Source organism: Miscanthus floridulus, chromosome 9, assembly GCF_019320115.1.
Source record: "Miscanthus floridulus cultivar M001 chromosome 9, ASM1932011v1, whole genome shotgun sequence".
Lineage (NCBI taxonomy): Eukaryota > Viridiplantae > Streptophyta > Magnoliopsida > Poales > Poaceae > Miscanthus > Miscanthus floridulus.
Window position 1 is genome coordinate 81,579,202 of NC_089588.1, and position 26,770 is coordinate 81,605,971.

Sequence of the window (26,770 nt, forward strand, 5' to 3'; positions counted from 1 at the left end):
TCCTCCCTCACAAATCCACGACTAGCGCGACTTGGTCAGGGTCTTCATCGGGAATTTCCAGGGCACATACCTATGCCCCGGGAACTCCTAGGACCTTAAAAGTTGTCGCCAGAAGCCAGATGAGTCTCACCGAGACTTCATCCGACGCTTTTCCAAGTAGTGCACCGAGTTGCCCAGCGTCGGCAACTCAGAAATCGTCCAGGCTTTCATCTCTCGCACCACCTGCAGAGACTTGGTTTGAGAGTTAGGCCGGAACATGCCAACCTCAGCCGCCATGCTCCTCGACATCGCCACCAACTTCACCTCGGGCGAAGAGGCCATCGACGCCATCTTCCCCGACAGCGACGCTAAGGGAAAGCGGAGGGACGAGGTCCCTGAGGCCTTGGCTCCCCACCTCCCCAAGAAAAAGAAAAAGGGTCGCTAGGGGAAATAGGAGGTCCTCGAGGCCGGTCTAGTCATGGCCATAGAGCGCAAGAATCTCCGAGGCCCCAGAGGCCCTAGGCTCTTCGATGACATGCTGAAGAAGCCCTGCCCTTACCACCAGGGCCTGGTGAAGCATGCCCTCGAGGAGTGCACCATGCTCTGGCGTTACTACGCCAAGCTCAGGCTCCTCGACAATAATGCTAAGAAGAGGGGCGCTGGCGACAGGGACGACGACAAGGATGACGGGTTCCCCGAGGTGCACAACGCCTTCATGATCTTCGGCGGGCCCTCAGCATGCCTCATGGCGTGCTAGCGAAAGAGGGAACACCAGGAGGTTTCCTCGGTTAAGGTGGCCACTCCTCGATACCTCGACTGGTCTCGGGAGGCGACCACCTTTGACCAGGATGACCACCCTGATCACGTCCCAAATCCTGGGCAATACCCACTCATTGTCGACCCAATCATCGGCAACACCCAACTTACCAAGGTGTTGATGGACGGAGGCAGCGGCCTCAACATCCTCTATGCCAACACCCTACAGCTCCTGGAGCTCGACCGGTCGTAGCTCCAGGGTGATGCCATGCCTTTCCACAGCATCATGCTGGGGAAACACACGTGACCCCACGACGGCTCGGCCTTGACACCAACTGAGCCTCGACTCTTCACACGGTCAACACACAGTGACCGGCACATCGATCGCCATGCCCTGCTTCAAGCTATCACTGGAGCTCCCACGTCGCACAGGATCAGATGTGACCGGCGCGTCGCCCTAGTGCATCAAGGACAGAACCACTTCGTCGACCATGCCGCCATAGCAACAAGCTACAGGGCTTAGGCATGCCACCTCTGTTCGCACGACGCTACGTAGCAACCCCATGTATCACCCCTGTCCCCCCTTCAACTATAAAAGGGAGAGATCGGGACCGTTTCTACCGTGGACGAATAGAATCGGATGCTTACGATTAGGCCTACGCCCACGCGACGGGCGCACGCTCTCATGAGATAGACGAACACACACTCGACACTCTATAACATGCACGCTTCCTAGCGGCCTAAGATCAACATCTCAAGCAATCCACACCGCTCCATGCAGAGACCTGGTACTAGCTCCCTCTCTCACCCTGCTTGTAAACTCCTACTACAAGCACCTCGGTGCAAGGAATACAAGATCGATCTCTCAAACTAGACGTAGGGCACCTATTGCCTGAACCAGTATAAACCTTGTGTCTCTTAGCATCACCAGCCAGGATTGGGAACACGCAGTATAAATTTACTAGTTGGTTGAGGGCTCGCCGGTCCAAAACACTGACAAATGGTCTCCCATTACGAATCCAGGATCTATCCATTTGTTGCAGCAAAAGTTTGCAAAGTCCATTAGAGTTTAGACCATTGGGTGGACAATGGCAAAACCAGTATTAGAACAAAGAATATAGTGTTTGAGAGCACAAATCTATGCATTTGTTCATATGATACTATGGGATAGTCTGGTTTTCTATTTTTTGTGACAAAAGCATTGATTTCAATTAAAATTCATACAAAATAGCCTTTCTTTATGTGTACTTTAGTTTATCGTGTATAGAAAATGCAGTCCTATAATCATAGAAGAAGGTACTCATACCTTTGTTCTATGAACTGGCATGGCTTGACTGCAAGCCGCCTCTGCTACGGCACACACTTGATCACACAGACGCCAATGCTGCCACACTCCACCGGGAGAGCCCCACCACCCCACCAAAAGGACGCCTAAGCCACCATAGCAGACCAAGGATCCTCCACCATCACCTCTACCGCCGTCGTCGCAAGTCTAGCGGGCATAGATTTGTTGCCACTTGTAGGGGATATCCAATTTAGGTCAACCTATAGGGCATCCACATAGCCAATAGGATACTATAGCGACTCCAAAAAAATTTCAGCATAGCTAGGCGTCTAGCGCAATGGTAAAGATGCTCCATTTCTTGGTCTATGTCTCGAGTTCGCCTACCATGTATTAGACCATTTTTTGAGAAATTAAACCCCAACGGCACACATGGTACAAGTGACACGCAAACCGTCAGGTCCCATAGGTCTGATGGAGATGGAGAAAGGTCCCACAGGTACACATGACACGTAAGCTGTCAAGTCCCACAGGTGGGATGCAGAAGGACCGAGCGGTGACTTTTATGACAAATTGCAAGCGTCAAGTGACACGCAAGCCGTTGGGTCCCATAGGTCAGATGGAGATAGGTCGTTGGGTCCCATAGGTTGGATGGAGATGGAGAATGGTCCCACTGGTACATGTGGCACATAAAGTGACATGCAAGACATCGGGTCCCATAGGTCGGATGGAGATGGAGAACAGTCCCACAGGTACACGTGACTCGTAAGCCATCGGGTCCCACAGGTCAGATGCTGAAGGGTCCCGCAGGTACATGCCGGATGGAGAAAGGACCGAGTGAAGACTTTTATGATGAATTGCAAGCGTCACAGATAAGTAACTATAGGTTCAATAGGTACACGTCGGATGGAGAATGGTCCCACATGTACACATCACATGGAGACAGGATCAAGTAGAGACTTTTATGATGAATTACAAGCGTCACGAATGAGTAACTATAGGTCTCATAGGTACACGTCGGATGGAGAAAGTACCATATGCAGATCTATGATGAAGCACCATTCGTTACAGATCGAATATTGTTCATCACAAATGTGTAATTAGTTCAATGATGAAGCCCTGTTCATCACAATATTAAAGGAGATCATCACAGATAAGTCACGTGAGTGATCTACGATGAAACCCTATGCTCTTCTATGATGTTTTTTGTGATGATGCCTGATTTCATCATAGATAGGGAGGGTTGGAGGATCATCACCATTGATCTATGACAAAACAAAAATATTCATCATAAAAAGCGCTCTTCTATGACAGTTTTGGATTCGTCATTAAGATTTTTGTCATAGAAGTGGATATTTTCAGTAGTGTGAAAAGGAAATTGTGTTTTTGGTTTTTAATATTATTTTTTATGATAATCTAGGGTATCTCCCGACAATGCTTTGTTTATGGTCATAAGCTTGACCTCGGGAACTTCATCCTACAGCTATCAATGGTGGTATAGTTCCCAGCTTCACCACCAAACATTTAGGACAAATGTTCAAGCTACAAGGTTAGTACCACAATGCTATTATGGGATTTGCAATATTTGTGATAAACGAAGGCATCAACAACCATCCTCTTAAAAAGTTTGGAGACAAGGATCAAAAGGTGGTTGTGATCCTCGTGGAAGCATGTGGTACTAAGCAAAATGTCCACAGCACAGAAGTTTTTGTTCTCGAGAAATACATCGGTTGAATGTATACCACTATTGAGAACGACATTTGGATGGCTAGAGGGTGTCGCACTCAGTTTTAAGAATAAAACCAGATACACACCATATGTGAGCCTAGGAGGTCAAATCTCATATATAGCTACAAATAAAGGTAATATCAAAAGACAATGCTTAAATACATAGTGTAATAGTATAAAGATTATAACCTTAGATTATAGACAGCATAAAGACAACTCCGATCTTCAGGCGAAGACTCCGAATCCACAGGGACAACTAACTGGTTGATCACAAGCCTAATTCCTCCATACTCTAGCAATCTGGTACCCATCTGAGATTTTTATCCAAATACGTGAAAAATAAAGCAAGCGTAAGTACATGTCGTACTCAACAAATATAACATGGGGTTCATGAGGCTCAAAAGGCTGACACTGGTTTAACTATGATTAGCTTTTAATGAGTCATCTTTTAGCAATTGGGTGGCAACAAGTTTATCACAAGCCCATAAACACATGATCAGGTAAAAATGAATAATGAATAGCATAAACAATAATCATTAGTGAGATCTTCATCATCAGTATCATCTATGTTCATCATCTATTCCATAAATGTTATAAGGCCGCTCGTGACCGTGAGCATGGCTGATATACTAGTTTTACACTCTGCAGAGGTTGTACACTTTCACTGTGAGTCATGATTTACCCTTTCGCTCGAGGTGATCAGCCTCTTGACCCACTACCAAGGAAGGTCGGTAGGGTTCAGTATGAAGCCTTTCAAAGGTTCGTCTAACAAGTTAGGGCCATTAGATTCACTCGGCAAACAGATGTAGAGCCCCCCTTCCCGATGGCACATTGACGCGCAGCCTATACACATGGGGACAGAGGCCGCTCTATACCCGATTCAGCAAGCCATTCTTATGCTAATAAAGGTAAGCACTAACAAGCTAGAAAAGGTCCTCATACTGAGCTAAAGTCAGACCCATATAGCCCTCACAGCTGTACTATAAGTCCTGAATAAATCACTTACAGATAAGTCCTTAGGGAGAGGAATCTAGAGCACTATAAAAATAGCCCAATGCTCTAGCCCCCTTGTTCCATGTTGCTAAAAATCATCTTTTAGTGTTTATTCCATATTCCATTAGTCAAGTTTCAAGATTATGGCTTTAGTTGAGCACTAACATCATACTACCCAATGCAATACCCCAAAGGTAACAAGGCACAAGGTACAAAGTACTATGAATTCCTTAATGGCAGTCAAGGTAGACACATGCAGTATGAATTAAATGATTAAAGTTGTATAGGAGAACAAGGATGATCCCATGCTATACTTGCCTTAAACACCGATCCTTCGGTAAGCTTTAATCTTCAATGTTCTTCTTCTTTTTCTTCTTGATCACCACGTATATCTCACCGACTGGACGTAATCACAAAGCACCACACAAGCATCCATACAATCATACATGAAGCAAACAATAGATCTAAATTAGAATAGTACACCAAACATAAAATCAAGATGAAAAGTTTATAAAACGAATCTACGTCTTGCTACGAACACACAGACGCGAAAAAGCACTCTAATCAAAGCTACGGTGAAAAAGATACATCTACCGAAAGATTTGCTCATAGGAGAAAATATAAAACTATTAGCTTCATGTGTTTTAATGGTATAAAAACATATATAAGATATTTTATAGAGGTTATAATTTAAGTTAAATTTAGATTTGATTTATAAAACTAAAGTGAAACAAATCATATTTTATTTATAAAACCCAATTGCATAGTTATCATTTAAGGTATGATTTAAACCATGAAATTTCAGAAATAGCGACATGGTAACCATTGTTACTAACGCGTAGATCTTGTCGCTATGAATCTAACGCAACTTGAATGGACTCAAACGGAATTAAAACGCAGAAGATATGAAATAAACAAGATTTTCTTTAATAAAATAATAGATTAAATCTAGCCACGAATTTTAAAAGTTGAAAACACATCTAACAATAGTATGAACATGTAGACTATGAAATTATGAACCTAACGCAAGTTGAACGGATCAAATCGGAGTTAAAATAGAGAAGTTATGGCTAAAACAAATCAGTGGCAAATCTGTAAATAAGTGAAAACATATTTTCAATTTAACCGAAATAAAATACGCTTTCAAAAGAAGAAAACGAAATCTGTAACTACGCTTTGGACCGTGGGTTCAGACTTAAATACTTACAAGGGCCCTTTTGAAAAACTACCAGACGAAGGGGTATCAACAACTGGAGGCCATTGGATCAGCTGTGGACGGTTGGGATTAGATTGGGAGGGGGAGTCGTGGCCGGCGACGAGCTAACCAGCGGCTCACGCCCAAGAAAATAGGGGTCCTCACCGGCGATTGGTAATTTGCCGATTCCTGTCACAATAGGTCATGGGAAAAGGACTAGGAGGTAGAGATCGAGCTTGCGAACACGTACATGGTAATGGTTGAAATTAAAAAGGAATGGTGACGGCGGTGTGCGTGATCCAGCGGCTCGGGTTCCCGACGAAGCTTCGTCGAGTGTGAATAGCGGGATAGGAGAGGAGAAGGCAGGAATTATGGGTACCGACGGCATCCTTACCACGGTGGGAAGGCCGGAGAGCAGCTCAGAGCATCGGTGCAGCGGCGGAGCGACGAAGGCGACGGTGGCGGATCTCCAGCGGCGCTATAGCTCAGTGGCAAGGTGGAATAGAGGCGCGGCTCGCTCCTGGGCTCGGTGGGGAAACTAAAGGGGCACTAAGGCTCTCTATTTAAGGGCTGGGCAGCTTGGGAGGCACAGCAACGGAAGGAGACGGCACTAGCGCGGATTCCTCGGTGAAGTTCTGTTTGGGCACGAGGTGGAAGAAAAGGGAAAGAGCTGACAGGGTGGCCCAGGGTGGCAGCAAGGGAAGGGTGCAGGGTTGCTATGTCAGCGGGATGGAGAAAGGGAGGGAGGAGGCGCGCTGTGGGCCTTGCTGGCCGGGACGCTGGGCCGGCACAGAAGGAAGAAAATGGGCTGGTGGGAGAAAACGGGCCAGGGAAAAAACGGAGGAGGAGGAGCTGTGGGCCTACATGCCAACTTGGCCCATGCGGGAGGAGGATGCTGGGCCATGAGAAGGAAAGAGAAAAGCATGCCTTCAGGCTAGATTGAAGAGAAGGAAAATTTTCCAATTTCCAAATCTTGTTCTTTTTCCCAAATTCAAATGGAAACCAAACCGAATCCAAATGGGGTTTCAAATATACTTTTCAACACAAGTAAAAATGAGGAATTTTAGTAAGTCTTCCTAAAAATTATTTTTACAACTTTTTAAATTATTTTATTTTCAAATTTTCTTTTCTTTTACTTCAAAACCATTTTCAATTTCATTTGCAAAAGCAATTTAACCCATTTTGAATTTTCAATCAAAACTACTCAACCAAATAAATCAAATGCAAGGGCATGTATATTGTATGCTCAAACATGTTGCTAAACCTTATGATGAATTTTAATTTAATTAAAAAATTTAGTTTCCTATATTTCATGTGCACAAAAATTCACAAATAAATCATTTTAACTCTATTTTCAAAAGTGGCAAATTTTGGGGTGTTCCAGAGGGACATAGTTTTGGTTCGAGTGAGGGCTCATAAGCCAAAATAAGAAAGGTTGTGCTCGAACCATGGCTATCAAGCTAGGGTGGGGTTCTTAGCTAGAGGAAAGATTTGGTTTTGGCTCAAGGAACTCACCCTCTAAAGCGAAAAGGTTTTGAATTTGTATAGGCTTCATGATAGAAAAGATAAAAGAAAATATTTTTGTTTTTTATAAAAAGAAGGATACAGATACAAGGATGAACTAGGTTTAAAGGAAATACAACAACCGTTCCTCGACAACGGTGCGAGAAAGCTTGTTGTTATTTCCTAACGTCTATAGAATTAATCTGCAAGCGCACAGAGTTACCATTGTAGCTTTCACCCGGAAGTATTCAGAGTATCATATTTTCCATAGGGAACAGAGCTATTTCTTCTAGCTAATTCATCTACAGACAACTCAAGGATAGGTGATAAGGGTAGAGATGAATTCCTATGGCTTAGGGTCTAAGGACACATAAACTTTACTTCTACTGCTTACTTTGGGCACCGGATCACACCTAGTCTGCCAAGCAAGGCTGGCCAGTAGCTCTATGACATACCCGAACATGGGGGATTACGAGGGACGGACAAGGCTATCACCACCTACCAACTAGCCCTCAACCATGGAGTACGAGACAAACAAAGGTAGTCTCTAACCTAGACACCATGTTTATGCTATTGACTACTACTCTAGCATCGATCAGGGTTATCTATCTCTATTAGGGCCCTCTACTAGAGTATCCGCAACGAGGATGGATGACGAACCCGTAAGCAAATAAAAGAGCATAGCTGAACTAATCAAAAGACTTTGACACTACAAAAACCACAAATACTCACTTAGCGGAAAAACACGTGAGGCACATGTATTCGTAGAGGTACAAGGTAGAGGAAGTCCGATAGTTCCGGTACTTCCACGAACTCTCCCTCACATCTCTCCCTACTTCTATTCTAGAGCTAGCTAGGGCCTAAGCCCATGGAATGGTGTTGCTCTTGCTCTTGCTTTGGTGCTATTCTCCTTGATGTGTTATTCAATGAGGAGGGGGGTGGCCTCCTTTTATAGGTGGACAGGAGGAATAATCTCATGGCATATTCCCTTAATTCCTTTCTAAAATAACCAAACTACCATCTTGTGCATTAATTCCACCACGATACCTATAACACCCTAGGTGTTAGGCTTGCACTTTTGCACTTGCATTGCATGAGCAGTAGCATCATTCATTCATATACGAGCACAAACATATGAAACATTCATATGAAACATACCTTTGCTATTCTATGTTGCAACGTGTGTATGCTTTATAGTCATGCTTGTTAATGCAAGTGGTTGATGTTGATCACTAAAACACCTTAAACACACTTAGGATGGTACATGGAACAAGTTTGGTATTCATGACATGGACTAAAATAGCACCCAAGTCATAGTTATTCTAGAAACTCCAATTTTCATGATCCTAATTTGACCAAAGTTGAACTATAGCATAGATTGTTTGCATGGCAATGTACCCTTAATAAATGTTGTATCTTATCTTATGTGGAACAAACTTTATTTAAGGGTCATGAGCTAATTCAGTGCCTAACATGGCCAAATAGGGCTCACAAGAATCAACAAAATGTTGTTTCTAGACTTAGAAATTATGCTAAGTCCAAAATGCTGATTTCAGTTTCAAGTGCACCACTTTGGAGCTTTGTAACTTGCTAACCATGACAAATTATATGTTACTCCCTAAGGCAAAGCTATAGATCTCACATAGCTCTACAATTTTCACTAATACCATTTTCACAGATTCACTATGGATTAGGAGTTACATGGTCATAAAGTTGCTCTGTTAGACGTGCGCGCCGGGCTCTGATGGCCATGAATGGCGCGACATCAGTGGCCAACCACGCCAGCCCATGGCCTCCACTTGGTGGCCGTATGCCAGCGATGGTGGGTCGGTTGGGCCAGCGCATAGATAAGAGGGCTGCACTCCTGCTACTCCACTCCCACTCGCGCTCACTCCTTCTCTGCCTCACCTCATGCTCGTTCTCTTCCTTAGCTGAGTAGCACCATCGCCGCTATGCTTTCGCCGAGCTCGTGGGCCACTACCGCCATGCCATTGCTCAATAGCTCACGCACACTACATCGCTGTGACCCACTCTACATCGTCGACCCATTAGCGCCATAGTTCAAGCCCAAGGTAAAGGCCTATGGCCGTTTCAACCACCGCAACATCACCGGAGCACCATCGCGCTCTCGGTTCACCGTGGCCAGGCCACTCCATTGCATCTCCCGCCTTCCTATCGTCCTATCCATAGTTGTCTTAGGTCACTGCTGCTCAGGCCAAAGCTAGGGTAGATGCTACCATACCATCACGTGGGAACACACTGCCACTCCCTCTGTGCCCGCCATGGCTACGAGCTCGAGCTCACTGCGGCCAGTAGCCCCTACATCTCGCCATCCCCCGCTCGAAGATGTTTATGCATAGCCATGAACGCTAGCTCCTACCGTGAAGATGGAGACCCACCTCTCACTACCGGTTAGCCTAAACGAAGAACCCCACCATGTGCACTGGGTGCCGCCATGCTGCCATGCACGTGGTCAGGCTCCACCTTGGCCAGATCTTGCTCTAGAACTGTGCTAAGTAATCGTAGAGGTAGGGCCATTGTCGCTGGAGCTTGCTGTGGCCGGAGATGGTCGGCGCACCATCGCGTGACCACCACTATCCACCATGCTCACTAGTGAGCTTGCTTCGGTGAGCCGCCAACCCAACCTAGGGTACCCCTGGGTGTGGGTTGATGAGAGGAACACGATGGTGCTTGGTGTTTCGCCGGAGACCTCGCTGTCGATGAACTTTCGCCGGTCAACGCCGTCCTCTGCTCCTGTGTCGCTGATGGGTGGGACCTTTGACCTATAGGCCCCTGCTGTTAGTCACTATGGGTGCACTAGACCGGGTGCACCTAGCAGCTGAGCTCGATTTGAAATTTGATTTTCTATATTGTTAGGAGTCTCTAAATTCTAGATTTTGTAGCAAACTTCAAAAATTCATATATAGAGTTAGGAGTCTCCAAATTGAGTGAACAAAATTTTGTTTGATTCATCATGAAGTGTACTATTTGATAAAAATATGAAACCTACTGTTTGGGATATTTTTCTAGGAGAATTAAATTGACCTAGATAAGTGCTTTTAAAGTTGTTTCCATCTTGTAAAATGCATATCTTGAGCTAGGGAAGTGCAAAAATGGTGATTCCAATTTTACTAGTCTTGCATTGACATGCTGTAGCTAGGAAAAATGCTTAACCTATAGTAGGTATACTTGGAATATGGTCTTCCTATTTAACATTGATTAATTGCTAGTTTCTAGTGAAAATAAATGGGGTAAAAATACATAACTAATGATCATGCAAATTTTTACACAGTGTTATTGTGCTAGAATGAAAGTAACAAAAATATGAAACTTGTTGTTTGACACTTTTCACTAGACATCATATGTAGGCTACTATAATTTTCTCAGAATTTACTATGCACTTTTGATATACGTTCCTTATTTCATCTTAGTGTCCAAATGAATTAATAAAGGCATTTAAAAAATTTATTTGGGCTTGCCATTATGTTTTGTAAAGTGTATATGATGTCTATGAACTATTGGTACCATTGGTTGAGACAAAATTTGATTGCTTGTATGTAGTGAAATATTAATTGCTCTATAATTAAATTATAGTGATTGTTTTGTAGAGTTTCTGTTGTTAAGTAAATTGCATCAGTAAAATGATGTTTGCTATGAATCTTGTCAATAACAAAGTTGTAGATAACTTACTTATATTGCTTATGTCAAATCTTCATAGCAATAGGTTAAATGGTTTGAGAGTTATAGCTGTTGGAAGTTGGTCTCCAAAAATGCTTATTCTGTGGAATTTCTGGATAGATCTAGAAAATTGCTTTGTTTGACCTTGATAGCCATTGAATCATCTTGAGATGACTCTAAAAAAATTGTAGAAAGTTTTACAAGCTTTCCAAAAAGTCTAAGATCATAATATTTTGTTGAGTAGAACTACAGATATGGCCAAAATAAATAGCTACTATTTATAGTCTAGGAAATGACTAAGTCAAATTATAATTGTTTGTCTTAGGTGATGCTTGTGTAGATGCTTAGGCTAATTGAGATTAGTTGTTAGCTGTAGGTTCTAAGCCTCTTACTAATGATGAACAACTTTACCTTAGGTTATTAGAACTTGGTGAGTGTATGTTTCTTGTACTATAGAAGAGATATGCACCTACTTAGTAAAGATCGACTAGAAGAAAGTTATATATCTACTTGATCAACGAATGTTAAACTTATCATACATCTTGCAGATAACCATGCTCATGCATATACAGTTCATGAGGTCATCTCATCTCTTATGCTTTCAAGATACTCATTTGTCCATATGCATGCTGGAACTACAACAAGCCTGGCCATTGGCAAGAAATGGCCCCTATCCCAAGAACAACAACCAAAAGTAGGGTAATCCAAATGCACGATAGGGACACGTGCACTATACTAGCCTAGAAGAGATCCCTTTAGGTGTAGTTGTTACTGCGGGTACATTTCTTGTGAACCAACACCCCATAGTTGTTTTATTTGATTTTGGAGCTTCACATTCATTTATTAGTCAAATATTTGCATCCAAGCATGATCAAAGGGTAGTTACTATAGATAAGAGTGGTTATTGCATATGTGCAGCCAGAAATAATATCTCTACCAACCAGATAGTCAGAGATGTGCACATCTTAAAAAGCAACCTAGAGTACACCTCAGACCTTGTAGTATTGCTAGGGTTGGGGATAGATGTAATCTTGGGCATGAAATGGATGAGTGGCTATGGAGTTCTTATTGACACTTCGACTAGAACCATCATGTTGAGGGAACTCTAGAGTAACTATGCTTTCCTAGTGCCACTTCCTAGGAGTTTTGATCTCCAAAACTTAGCCTGTGCTATTCAAACCACGACCCTCCTTGATATTCTAGTGGTATGTGAGTTTCCGGATGTGTTTTCAGATGAATTGGCCAGGTTGCCACCCGACAAGGATGTAGAGTTTAAGATTGAATTATTACTGGCTACAACACCCATCTCTTAGAGGCCGTATAGAATGCCACCAAATGAGCTAGCCGAGCTTAAGGTTTAATTGCAAGAGCTTTTAGAGAAAGGTCTCATTTGACCTAGCTCATGTTCATGGGGTTGTCTTGCCTTATTTCTGAACAAGAAAGACAAATCCTTACGGATATGTGTGGACTACCAACCACTTAATACCGTAATGGTCAAGAACAAGTATCCTTTGCCTCGAATTGATATCTTGTTTGATCTATTGTCAAGGACTAAGGTGTTCTCCAAGATCGATTTGAGATCTAGTTACCATCAGATTAAAATCAGGCCGGAAGATATACCTAAGACTGCTTTCTCCACTAGGTATGGCCTGTTTGAGTATTTGGTCATGTCCTATGGGTTGACAAATGCTCCTGCATATTTCATGTATCTAATGAATTCAGTGTTCATGCCCATGCTGGATAAGTTCGTGGTTGTGTTCATCGATGAGATTCCAATCTATTCAGAAAACGAGGAGGATCATGCAGAGCAATTGAGAGTTTTTCTAACCAGGCTAAGAGAACATAAGTTGTATGCTAAGTTTAGCAAGTATGAGTTTTGGCTTTGGGAGGTAACTTTTCTAGGGTACATGCTATCAGAAAATGAGATTTCTATAGACCCCTCTAAGGTGCAAGAAGTTATGGATTGGAAGGCCCCGACTTCAGTTCATGAAGTTTGGAGTTTTCTTGGTTTAGCAGGTTACTACCATCGGTTCATTCTAGACTTCTCCAAAATCACCAAGCTAATGACAAGATTGCTTCAGAAAGATGAGAGGTTTATGTGGACTCCGGAGTGTGAAGCTGCTTTTCACACTTTACGGACTTTGTTGACTTTAGCTCCTATTTTGGCACAACCTGATATCAAGAAACCTTTTGATGTGTTTTGTGAAGCATCAGGTACCGGTTTGGGATGTGTTCTTATGTAGGAAGGCTGAGTCATTGCTTATGCCTCACGTCAGCTGAAGAAGCATGAAGTCAATTACCCAACCCATGACTTGGAATTAGCAGCGGTTGTCCATGCATTGAAGATTTGGAGACACTATTTGCTTAGCAATGTGTGTCATATTTACACAGAGTCTTAAGTATATCTTCAGTCAACCCGAATTGAATATGAGACAAAGAAGATGGCTTTAATTGATCAAAGATTACAATTGAGAAGTCCATTATGATCCTTGCAAAGTGAATGTTGTTGCAGATGCTTTGAGCAGAATGTCTCATTGCAATTATCTGTTAGAAGATGGCTTTAATTTGTTACATCCTGTTGTGCTATACAATATTATGATCAGTTGTTCTCTTGAGAGGAAGATCGTCGAGTGTTAGAAGACTGATACGAGTGTGTTCCACATCAAAAGAAAGATGAAAGAGCAAGAGACTAAGCATTTTAGGATAGATGAGAACGGTGTTCTATGGTTTAAAAATAGACTGGTAGTGCCGAAGGATAAGGAACTTAGAAACCAGATCTTAGGTGAGGCTTACTCTTCTAAACTGTCCATTCATCCAGGTAGTAGTAAAATGTATCAGGACTTGAAGACCCATTTTTTGTGGACCAAAATGAAGAAGAAAATTGCAGCTTATGTTGCTAAATGTGATAACTGTTGCCGAGTCAAGGCTGTTCGTTTCAAACCTGCTAGACTGCTTCAACCACTATCTATTCCAGGTTGGAAGTGGGAAGAAGTTAGCATGTATTTTATTGTTGGACTTCCACCTACTCATAGGAATTTTGATTCCATATGGGTGATTGTGGATCGCCTAACCAAGTCTGCACATTTCATTTCAATTAGAACCAACTACCAACCGCATGAGTATGCTGATTAGTATTTCTCCCACATAGTACGTCTATATGGTGTGCCAAGAACCATTGTGTCTCACAAAGGGCCTCAGTTCGCTGCTCGTTTTTGGGAGCATTTGCACAAGATGTTAGGCGCCAACTTAGTCAGAAGTTCTGCCTGTCACCCTCAGACCTCTGGGCAAACTGAATGTGTAAATCAAATATTGGAAGACATGTTGAGAGCTTGTGTCATCTCTTCAAAGGGTTCATGGGAAAAGTAGCTACCTTTAGTTGAGTTTTCCTACAACAATAGTTATCAAGAAAGGATTAAGATGGCTCCTTTTGAAGCTTTGTATGGCCATAAATGTAGAACTCTTTTGAATTGGGTTGAACCCGGAGAAAGAAGATACTATGGTATTGATTTTATCAAAGAGGCTGAAGAGCAGGTGTATATCATTCAACAACATATAGAAGCCGCTCAATTAAGGCAGAAGAGTTATGTGAACAAGAGAAGAAGACCCATTGAATTTGAAGTAGGTGATTATGTATCCCAATTAAAGAAATGCTTATGTGTTCTAGAAGAAAGAGTGGAGTTAGAGATATCAAGTTAAAATCGGATCTAGCCTATGAAGAGAAGCTGGTGCAAATTATAGATAGCTAGGATAGAGTAACTCAAAACCATGTGATCAAGTTTCACAAAGTGATGTGGAATAATCATAGTGAGCAAGATGCTACGTGGGAACGGGAAGATTATTTACATGAGGTTTATCCCGCCTTTTATGAAAATTGGTAGGTCTTTCGAATGTCGGGACGAGATTTCTATAAGGGGGTGGGGTTGTAACACCCTAGGTGTTAGGCTTGCACTTTTGCACTTGCATTACATGAGCAGCAACATCATTCATTCATATATGAGCATAAACATATGAAACATTCATATGAAACATATGAAACATACCTTTGTTATTCTATGTTGCAACATGTGTATGCTTTATGGTCATGCTTGTTAATGCAAGTGGTTGATGTTGATCACTAAAACACCTTAGACACACTTAGGATGGTACAAGGAACAAGTTTGGTATTCATGACATGGACCAAAACAGCCCCCAAGTCATAATTATTCTAGAAACTCCAATTTTCATGATCCTACTTTGACCAAAGTTGAACTATAGCATAGAGGATTTGCATGGCAGTGCACCCTTAATAAACGTTATAGACTATCTTATGTGGAACAAACTTTATTTAAGGGTGATGAGCCAATTCAGTGCCTAACATGGTCAAATAGGGCTCACAAGAATCAACAAAATATTGTTTCTAGACTTAGAAATTTTGCAGCCCAAAATGTTCATTTTAGATTCAAGTGCACCACTTTGGAGCATTGTAACTTGCTAACCATAATGAATTAGATGTTACTCCCTAAGCCAAAGTTGTAGATCTTACATAGCTCTACAACTTTCACGAATACCATTTTCACTGATTCACCACAGATTAGGAGTTACAAGGTCACAAAGGTGCTTTGTCAGACGTGTGCGCCGGGCTCTGATGGCCACGAATGGTGCGGCGTTAGTGGCCGACCGAGCTAGGTCGTGGCCGCCACATGGTGGCCGTACGCCGGCGGTCGCCGGGCCGATCATGCCAGCGTGCGGACAAGAGGGCCATGCCCCACTGCTCCACTCCCACTCGCGCTCAATCCTTCTCTACCTTTGCCTCGTGCTCGTTCTCTTTCACTGCTGAGTAGCGCCATCGCTGCCGTGGCTTCGCCAAGATCGTGTGCCACTGCCGCTACGCCATTGCTCAATAGCTCGCGCACACTATGTCGTCGCGACCCACTCTACACCCCTGACCCATTAGTGCCTTAGTTTGAGCCCAAGGTAAAGGCCTATGGCCGTTTCCACCACCGCGACATCACCGGAGCACTGCCGCGCTCTTGGCTCGCCGTGGCCAGGCCGCTCCATTGCATCTCCCATCTTCCTATCATCTAGTCCAAGTTGCCTTAGGTCACTACTGCTCAGGCTGGAGCTAGGGTAGATGCAACCGTACCATCATGCGGGAATGCACTGTTGCTCCCGCCGTGCCCGCCATGGCCGTGAGCTCAAGCTCGCCGAGGCCAGCAACACCTAGGTCTCGCCATCCCTTGCTCGAAGATGTTTATGTGTAGCCACGAATGCTAGCTCCTACCGCGAAGATGGAGACCCACCTCTCGTCGCCGGTTTGCCGGAATGGAGAAGTCCGCCATGTGCGCTGGGCGCTGCCGTGGTGCCATGCACGCGGTCAGGCTCCCACACTGCTCCACCATGGCCAGATCTTGCTCTAGAACTATGCTAAGTCACCATAGAGGTAGGGCCATCCTCGTTGTAGTCTATCGTGGCCGGAGATGGCCTGCACGCCATTGTGCGACCACCGCTGTCCGCCATGCTCGTCGGTGAGCTTGCTCTGGTGAGCCACCGACCCAACCTAGGGTACCCCTGGGTGCAGGTTGATGAGATGAACATGATGGTTGGGTTGATGAGAGGAACATGATGGTGCCCGTGTTTTTTTTTCTGTGAGTGTACTATTTGATAAAAACATAAAACCTACTGTTTAAGATATTTTTCTCGGAGAATTAAATTGAGTTAGATAAGTTCTTCTAAAGTTGTTTTCATCTTGTAAAATGCATATCTTGAGCTAGGGAACTACAAAAATTGTCATTCTAGTTTTACCGATCTTGTGTTGACATGCTCTAGCTAGGAAAAATGCTAAACCTACAGTAGGTATACTTGGAATATGGACTTCCTATTTAACCTTGATTAATTGCTAGTTTCTAGTGAAAATAAATGGGATAAAAATATATAACTAATGATCATGCAAAATTTTACATAGTGTTATTGTGCTAGGATGAAAGTAAGAAAAATATGAAATCTGTTTTTTGACTCCTTTCACTAGGCTAAACTATTTTTGCTAAAATAAGCATATGCACCTTGTCAATTTCATAGAGATGGATATACATATCCAAATGGCATGAAATTTATACAGTAGACTTTTGGGATCATATGTAGGCTACTGTAATTTCTCATAATTTACTATGCAATTTTGACATATGTTCCTTATTTCATCTTAGTGTCCAAATGAATTAATAAAGGCATTTAAATAATTTATTTGGGCTTGACCATTATGTTTTCTTAAGTGTATATTATGTCTATGAACTGTTGGTAGCATTGGTTGTGCTCAAATTTGATTGCTTGTATGCAGTAAAATATTAATTGCTCTATAATTTAATTATAGTGACTGTTTTGGACAGTTTTTGTTGTTAAGTAAATTACATGGGTAAAATGATGTTTGCTGTGAATCTTGTCAATAACAAAGTTGTAGATAACTTACTTATCTTGCTTGTGTCAAATCTTCATGGCAATAGGCGAAATGGTTTGAGAGTTATAGCTGTTGGAAGTTGGTCTTCAGAAATGCTTATTCTTTGGAATTTTTGGACAGATCTGGGAAATTGCTTTGTTTGAAATTGATAGCCATTGAATCATCTTGACATGACTATAAGAAAATTGTAGGCAGTTTTATAAGCTTTCCAGAAAGTACAAGATCATAGTATTTGGTTGAGTAGAACTCCAGATATGGCCAAAAGAAGTAGCTGCTGTTTAGAGTCTAGAAAATGACTAAGTCAAATTGTAATTCTTGTCTTATGTGATGCTTGTGTAGATGCTTAGGCTAATTGAGATTAGTTGTTATCTATAGGTTCTAAGCCTCTTACTGATGATGAATAACTTTACTTAGGTTACTAGAACTTGGTGAGTGTATGTTTCTTGTACTATAGAAGAGATATGCACCTACTCTGTAAAGATCGACTAGAAGAAAGTTATACATCAACTTGGTCAACGAATATTAAACTTATCATACATCTTGCGGATAACCATGCTCATTCGTATACACTTCATCAGGTCATCTCATCTTTATGCATTCATGATACTCATTTGTGCATATACATGCAATAGGTTCCTCGGAAGGAATGACGCTACTCGAGTTCGAACCCGAGCGTCAGGAGGAGTAGCAGGCAGCCTAGGAGCAGGAGGTTCAGGTGGAAGGAGTCAATGTGGAAGATCTTCCTGAGTGTCCTGATCACCAACCTTCCTCATTTTTGAAAGGCAAGCCCCAGAGCATTCTAAGCCTCCTATGTTTTCAAAATATCAAATTGAGTCCTTTTATGTTGATGCATTAAGTACTAAGGGTTGATTGGAACCACTTGCTGCATATACTTTCCTTGTCCAGACAAATATATCTTGAATCCTATGTAGGTCTAGGATCAAATATATGCTTAGTCATGCTTAGTCCGGTAGAATCCAGGTGATTTCCTATCACCTACGAGATATAGGTAGATATCTGGTCATGGTTGGCTATAATTGCTATCGTGGAAATAACTATGTGTTAATGAATAAAAAGGAGACCAGGCGGGATTGTGATAGAGAAGCAATAAGGCATGGTGGTTTTGGTGCCTATTTATCCCCATCTGTGTCGGTTAAGGACCGATTTGCTATACGTCCTCATGTCATGTTGAACGCATGCCTAGCACTTATTTGGCCAGATAAGTCATTTCGACCGTGAAGCTGAGTAGCTCAACTCAGGCCGAGACCTGGTAAGTGAAAGTGCGCACACTGGAGGAAGTAAGGATGCACGGGGAGCTAGTGGTGTGAGTCCAAGTGCAGGCCGGGCCTGAACTTCCTGGCAGACTGGTAGTATCTCGGAGGGTGCGGCGCTGCTCGGACCCACGACTGTACCTGAATTGTACCAAAGGTGACCCGACGCGACTCCGATGGGGAAGTATGGGTTTGTGTTAGGAATAACTCCCCAGCTAGTTGGAATCGATTCGAGTCACTGTCTCTCCCGGATAGTGAGAACTTGACTGAGCAGCGACAACGTAGCATTAATTGATGGAACTTGATGGTTATGATGATGTTCAAATAAATACACCGGATATGGTTACTAATGCTTGTTAGCTTAATCATGTGATTGCTCTAGTATAGGTGCTAATCTATAGATTCTTAATTGAATAGGTATTCAATTTGATGCTAAAGTTATAAAATCTCCAAGTTATGTTACTTAAGCTTTTATGCAAAATGTTGTCAAGCTAACTACACTGATAAAGCCTTGCATACTCCTTGGTCTCATATTATTTTTGGTTTATGATGGGTAAGTCTAGCCGAGTACATTCTCATACTTAGGGTTTATTCCCTCTTGTTGCAGATCATATGATGTATCATGGGTACTGTAAGAACTGTCTTCATCCTGCCGTGGATGAGGACTAAACCATGGGGCATGGTACTCCTAAGATATCCTCTTTGTTCTGCTTTTGCTAGAAATGACCATGATACTGGCATGTATTTGAACTAAGTGTGATGTTTATGTCAAACTACTTTGCTTCTACAATTTAAACTTGGTTTGTAATAACTATGTGAACTCCGATGTCTGTGAGATACTTGTGAACCATTTGTGAACGGTGATGTAACATGTGACTTGTTAAGTTGAATCATTTATGATCTTGGTTTGTATGTTGGTTGGTTTGAGATCCTTCATGATTTCATCAAACAACCGGGTTTATATGGGCTCAAGTATGATAGTTTGATAGCTTCGGTGATTGCTATTGTACTTGTGCTCTTATAAATTGGACGGTTCTGTTACAGCTGGAATCGGAGCAAGGTTCTTTTTTACTAAACTTGTCATATGAGTATTTAAAACAAAGGTTTTATTTTATAAAATCAGTTTGACAACTTATAGCTATATATATAGGTGTGTCAAAATCTGAATTTTAAATTTAGAGTGTGCCAGTGGTCATATCCTTTATGCGCAGTTAAGGACTATCAGGTGGCTAAACAAGTACTAACATGGGGTTTTTACTTTCATCGTCCATATGGCGTGATATTGTATGGATGCCATTCACTTGAGTGGTAATGTAAGGATCAATTGCTTCTACGCCCAAGGTAAGAGTGGCAAGACCGCAAGGGTGAGCATGCGGTCAAATTGGAGAGGTAGCTTTGGTACTGCGGTATATATATGTCCCATATATATATACTAAGGTTTTTAATTGTGGGTTAGCTTTGATATGGTTGTGGATGCAAATTTATATGTATGTATGGCACATATTTACTTTCGGGTAGCTTTGATACAGAAGTATATGTATGGGTATATATATATGGAAGTATTTAGTTACAACCTAGAGCCCAGATTTACATTTCGGCATATATAATTGTTGGGTTGGGCTAAAATGAAATTCTTGTCTAGGTACATTAACAGTGAAACGTGTAGCCCGATTAGTTACATATATTGAGAGAACGTATGTATGCCACCGTGTATGTCGTTAGAATTTTAATTTTTTCCTAAGATTCGTGAGGACATACGGAACGTGCGTGCATCATGTTCACTCATGCATTTATATTTTTCCATTCCTCCTTCCCTTATAATTGCTTACCCCATTCATTAAATTTCTTCTCATGTATGATATCCTCTCACAAGAGTTGCGCACTTTGATACAGATGGTAGCACCAGGAGCCCCACCTCACAATGACACATTCCTAGCTGTGTTTGGCACTCCTACCTTGCTGTGGAGGGTGCAAAACTCAGTTGGGTATGCTGAGCCACCCCGCTACTTCTGGAGGGAAGTGGCAGTTGAGGGGCAGCCGTGGTATGATGTGTAGATGACCATTCTATCCCGTGAGGACAATCCATAGTGGCAAGGTTGGAGTATTGAGTCAGATGGGTAGTCTCCTCGGGAAGCTACCCAAGGGGTAGCTTTGGAGGCACTGAGTGAGATATGTTAGGAGTTTGGTGATTAGCTCATCAACGGTCCAGCCGAAACCCTTCCCCGGTTGGATCTGTCGGTGATCGCTTGGATGCAGCCGGGCAATAATGCATTGTTGAGAGACCAGGATGAGCGAGTAGAGAGATCTAGTGCTTCTATGAGTGCTACGTTCATCATCCTGAAGATGTTCTACTCCTACCAAGACAGCTACATTAGCTGCATGCTAGAGCTCCAGCGAGCACAGGTCGCGCAACACCAGCTACAAGGGCGTGTGCGTAGGCATCGAAGGGCAGCAAGAGAGGCTCAGCTAGAAACCGATAATGTTATTACAACTTTGGAAGCTCGCTGGGTTCAGTTGGTGAATGTTGTTGCAGAAAGAGATGTAGCTAGGGCAGAGATACAAGATGTCTGTGCTGAGAGGGATGAGGTCATTCGCCTTGCTGAGGCTTGGAAGGTAGCTAGAGTCTAGACTATGTTTTAGGCTGTTAGGCAGGCAATGGACTTTGATCGTAGAGAGCAGGAACTCATATGCCAGATTGAGTAGCTTTAGCTAGATGTTCATCGTCTCAACAACATGGTGAACCCAATTCTACTTCCAGTTCCAGCGGTGGAAGAAGATCCCAATGTGTTGATTGCTAAGGATGATGGCATGGAGGTCTAGCCATTTGGGGATGACCATGGTGATGATGTGTCCGACATCGACAGTGACCACTCCGAGGAGTAGCTTAGCTATAGTACCTAGCTAGATGCGCTAGCTCTCTATCTTTGATCCTTTATGTAATGAACTCATAATTTAGGTTTTGATGGCATGATGTACTCCTTTGATGTAATCTTGAAACCTTGCATGTTTAATCTATGTCGTTGTTGAACTTTAATAAATGTCCAGTTTGTGTGCTGGCAAGTAATTGGCATGTACGGGAATGCATTGCGTGATCGCTAATTAATATAATTGGTGATGTTGTGTTGTGGAAATGAATTATTATGCCTATGTTTTATTGTATGAATGTAAATTCTCTCAAGTAAATTTAGTTTGGCATAATTATATCATTTCTCTACAATTTTTCTGACATCATCAATAATTACTTGTGGTTGCAATTCTGTAGTTGACGTGCACTCATAGGGGAGCTGGTGGAGATGATGCGGGTGGTGGTGGTTCGCATGGCAATGATAATGAGGACATCCCACCACCACCGCATCCCATGCCAGCGGAGATGATGGCCTAGCTCATTGAAACCAAATGTTCCATGGGAGAAGTGATGCGCGGTCTTGCATAGAATGCTGGACATGGACGGGGATGGGACTAATGCCAAGGGCCTAAACCTAACTAGTTCAACAATTTTAAGGACTTTCTTGACACCAAACCTCCTATCTTTAAAGAAGCAGAGGAGCCATTATAGACAGATGAATGGCTAAATATAATTGAATAGAAGTTTTGTCTCTTAACGGTCATAGAGCACATGAAAGCAGAATACTCATCACACCAGCTGCAGGGGCCTGCAGGCATTTGGTGTAGTCATCATTGATCCACTTTGTTTGAGAATGCTCAAATTACCTAGAACCAGTTTATGGCTACATTTAGGGGACATTATATTCCATCAAGTCTTATGAGCATGAAGCATACAGAATTCATGAAGCTGACATCAGGTACCAAGAGCCTAACTGAGTATCTGCATGCCTTTAACAATCTATCAAGGTATGCCACAGAGTTTGTTAACACTGATGCAAAGAAGATTGCTAGTTTCAAGAGGGGGCTTAGTTTGAGGCTGATGAAGACTCTAGATAACAGCAAGTGTGCCACTTTCAATGAGTTTGTTAGTGATGCTTTAACTTAGGAGAATCAGAACAACATCTATTCAGCATCTAAGAGTCAAAAGCTCCTATTGCTGCAAGACCTCAGTTCCGCCCACCTGCTCCAAAGTATAGACCACCTTAGAAGAAGGTACAGAGCAGCCAGACCCAAAAAGTGTATTGCAAGGCCTTTTTTGTTTCTCTACCAAAGGGTAGCACGGGACAAGGAAGCTCCAGCATTCCACCTAGCAACATGCCATGCTGGAACTGCAACAAGCCTGGCCATTGGGCAAGAAATTGCCCCTATCCCAAGAACAACAACAACCAAAAGCAGGGTAATCCAAATGAACGATAGGGACACGTGCACTATACCACCCTAGAACAGATCCCTTCAGGTGAAGTTGTTACTGTGGGTACGTTTCTTGTGAACCAACACTCCATAGTGGTTTTATTTGATTCTGGAGCTTCACATTCATTTATGAGTCAAATATTTGCATCCAAGCATGATCAAAGGGTAGTTACTATAGATAAGGGTGGTTATTGCATAAGTGTAGCCAGAAATAATATCTCTACCAACCAGATAGTTAGAGATGTGCGCATCTCAATAAGCAACCAAGAGTATACCTCAGATCTTGTAGTATTGCCAGGGTTGGGGATAGATGCAATCTTGGGTATGAAATCGATGAGTGGCTATGGAGTTCTTATTGACACTTTGACTAGAACCATCATGTTGAGGGAACCCTAGAGTAACAATGCTTTCCTAGTGCCACTTCCTAGGAGTTTTGATCTCCAAAACTTAGCATGTGCTATTCAAACCACGACCCTTCTTGATATTCTGGTGGTATTTGAGTTTCTGAATGTGTTTCTAGATGAAATGGTCAGGTTGCCACCCGATAGGGATGTAGAGTTTAAGATTGAATTATTACCGGGTACAACACCCATCTCTCGGAGGCCATATAGAATGCCACCAAATGAGCTAGCCGTGCTTAAGGTTTAATTGCAAGAGCTTTTAGAGAAAGGGCTCATTCGACCTAGCTCATCTTCATGGGGTTGTCCCACCTTATTTGGGAAGAAGAAAGACAAATCCTTATGGATGTGTGTGGACTACCGACCACTTAATACCATAGTGGTCAAGAACAAGTATCCTTTGCCTCGAATTGATATCTTGTTTGATCAGTTGTCAAGGGCTAAGGTGTTCTCCAAGATCGATTTGAGATCTGGTTACCATCAGATTAAAATCAGGCCAGAAGATATACCTAAGACTGCTTTCTCCACTATGTATGGCATGTATGAGTATTTGGTCATGTCCTTTTGGGCTGATAAATGCTCCTACATATTTCATGTATCTGATGAATTCAGGGTTCATGTCCGAGCTGGATAAGTTCATGGTTGTGTTCATTGATGACATTCTGATCTATTTAGAAAATGAGGAGGATCACGTAGAGCACCAAAGAGTTGTTCTAACCTAGCTAAGAGAACATAAGTTGTATGCCAAGTTTAGCAAGTGTGAGTTTTAGCTTCAGGAGGTACCTTTTCTAGGGCATGTTCTATCAGAAAATGGGATTTCTGTAGACCCCTCTAAGGTGCAAGAAGTTATGGATTGGAAGGCCCCGACTTCAGTTCACAAAGTTTGGAGTTTTTTTGGTTTAGTAGGTTACAACCGTCGGTTCATTCTGGACTTCTCCAAAATATCCAAGCTAATGACAAGATTGCTTTAGAAAGATGAGAAGTTTGTGTGGACTCCAGAGTTTGAAGCTACTTTTCACACTTTACGGACTTTGTTGACTTCGGCTCCAATTTTGGCACAACCTGATATCAAGATACCTTTTGATTTGTTTTGTGATGCATCAGGTACCGGTTTGGGATGTGTTCTTATGTAGGAAGGCCGAGTCATTGCTTATGCCTCACGTTAGCTGAAGAAGCATGAAGTCAATTACCCAACCCATGACTTGGAATTAGCAGCATTGTCCATGCATTGAAGATTTGGAGACACTATTTGCTTAGCAATGTGTGTCATATCTACACAGATCATAAGAGTCTTAAGTATATTTTCACTCAACCTGAATTGAATATGAGATAGAGAAGATGGCTAGAATTGATCAAAGATTACAATTTAGAAGTACATTATCATCCTGACAAAGCGAATGTTGTTGTAGATGCTTTGAGCAGAATGTCTCATTGCAATTCTCTGTTAGAAGATGGCTTTAATTTGTTACATCCTGCTGTGTTGCACAATATTATGATCAGTTGTTCCGTTGAGAGGAAGATCATCGAGCTTCAGAAGACCAATCTGAGTGTGTTCCACATCAAAAGAAAGATGAAAGAGCAAGAGACTAAGCATTTCAGGATAGATGAGAATGTTGTTCTATGGTTTAAAGATAGACTAGTAGTGCCGAAGGATAAGGAACTTAGAAACTAGATCTTAGGTGAGGCTTACTCTTCTAAACTGTCCATTCATCTGGGTAGTAGTAAAATGTATCAGGACTTAAAGACCCATTTTTGGTGGACCAAAATGAAGGAAATTGTAGCTTATGTCGCTAAATGTGATAATTGTTGCCAAGTCAAGGCTGTTCATTTGAAACCTGCTGGACTGCTTCAACCACTGTCTATTCTAGGTTGGAAGTGGGAAGAAGTTAGCATGGATTTTATTGTTGGACTTTCACCTACTCATAGGAATTTTGATTCCATATGGGTGATTGTGGATCGCCTAACTAAGTCTGCACATTTCATTCCAATCAGAACCAACTACTGACCGCATGAGTATGTTGAGTTGTATTTCTCCCACATAGTTTGTCTACATGGTGTGCCAAGAACCATTATGTCTCATAGAGGGCCTCAGTTCACAACTCGTTTTTTGGAACATTTGCATATGATGTTAGGCGCCAACTTAGTCAGAAGTTCTGCCTGTCACCCTCAGACCTCTAGGCAAACTGAACGTGTAAATCAAATATTGGAAGAGATGTTGAGAGCTTATGTCATCTCTTCAAAGGGTTCATGGGAAAAGTGGCTACCTTTAGCTGAGTTTTCCTACAACAATAGTTATCAAGAAAGTGTTAAGATGGCTCCTTTTGAAGCTCTATATGGCCATAAATGTAGAACACCTTTGAATTGGGTTGAACCCAGAGAAAGAAGATACTATGGTATTGATTTTGTCAAAGAGGCTAAAGAGCAGGTGCATATCATTCAACAACATATAGAAGCCGCTCAATCAAGGCAGAAGAGTTACGCGGACAAGAGAAGAAGACCCATTGAATTTGAAGTAGGTGATTATGTATAGCTAAAAGTGTCACCAATGAAAAAGGTACAATGGTTTGGGGTAAAATAAAAGCTTGCACCTAGATATGTAGGTCCATATCCAATCATTGAGAAAAGTGGAAGAGTAGCCTATAAGATCCAATTACCTCTAGAAATAAGGGCTATCTTCAATGTTTTTCATGTATCCCAATTAAAGAAATGCTTACGTGTTCTAGAAGAAAGAGTGGAGGTTAGAGATATCAAGTTAAAATTAGATCTAGCCTATGAAGAGAATCCAGTGCAAATTATAGATAGCAAGGATAGAGTAACTCAAAATTGTGTGATCAAGTTTCACAAATTGATGTGGAATAATCATTGTGAGCAAGATGCTATGTGGAAACGGGAAGATTATTTACGTGAGGTTTATCCCGTATTTTATGAAAATTAGTAGGTCTTTCGAATCTTGGGATGAGATTTCTATAAGGGGTAGGGCTGTAACACCCTAGGTGTTAGGCTTGCACTTTTGCACTTGTATTGCAAGAGCATCAGCATCATTCATTCATATATGATCAGAAACATATGAAACATTCATATGAAACATATGAAACATACCTTTGTTATTCTATGTTGCAACATGTGTATGCTTTATGGTCATGCTTGTTTATTCAAATGGCTGATGTTGATTAATAAAACACCTTAGACACACTTAGGATGGTACAAGGAACAAGTTTGGTATTCATGACATGGACCAAAACAGCCCCCAAGTAATAGTTATTA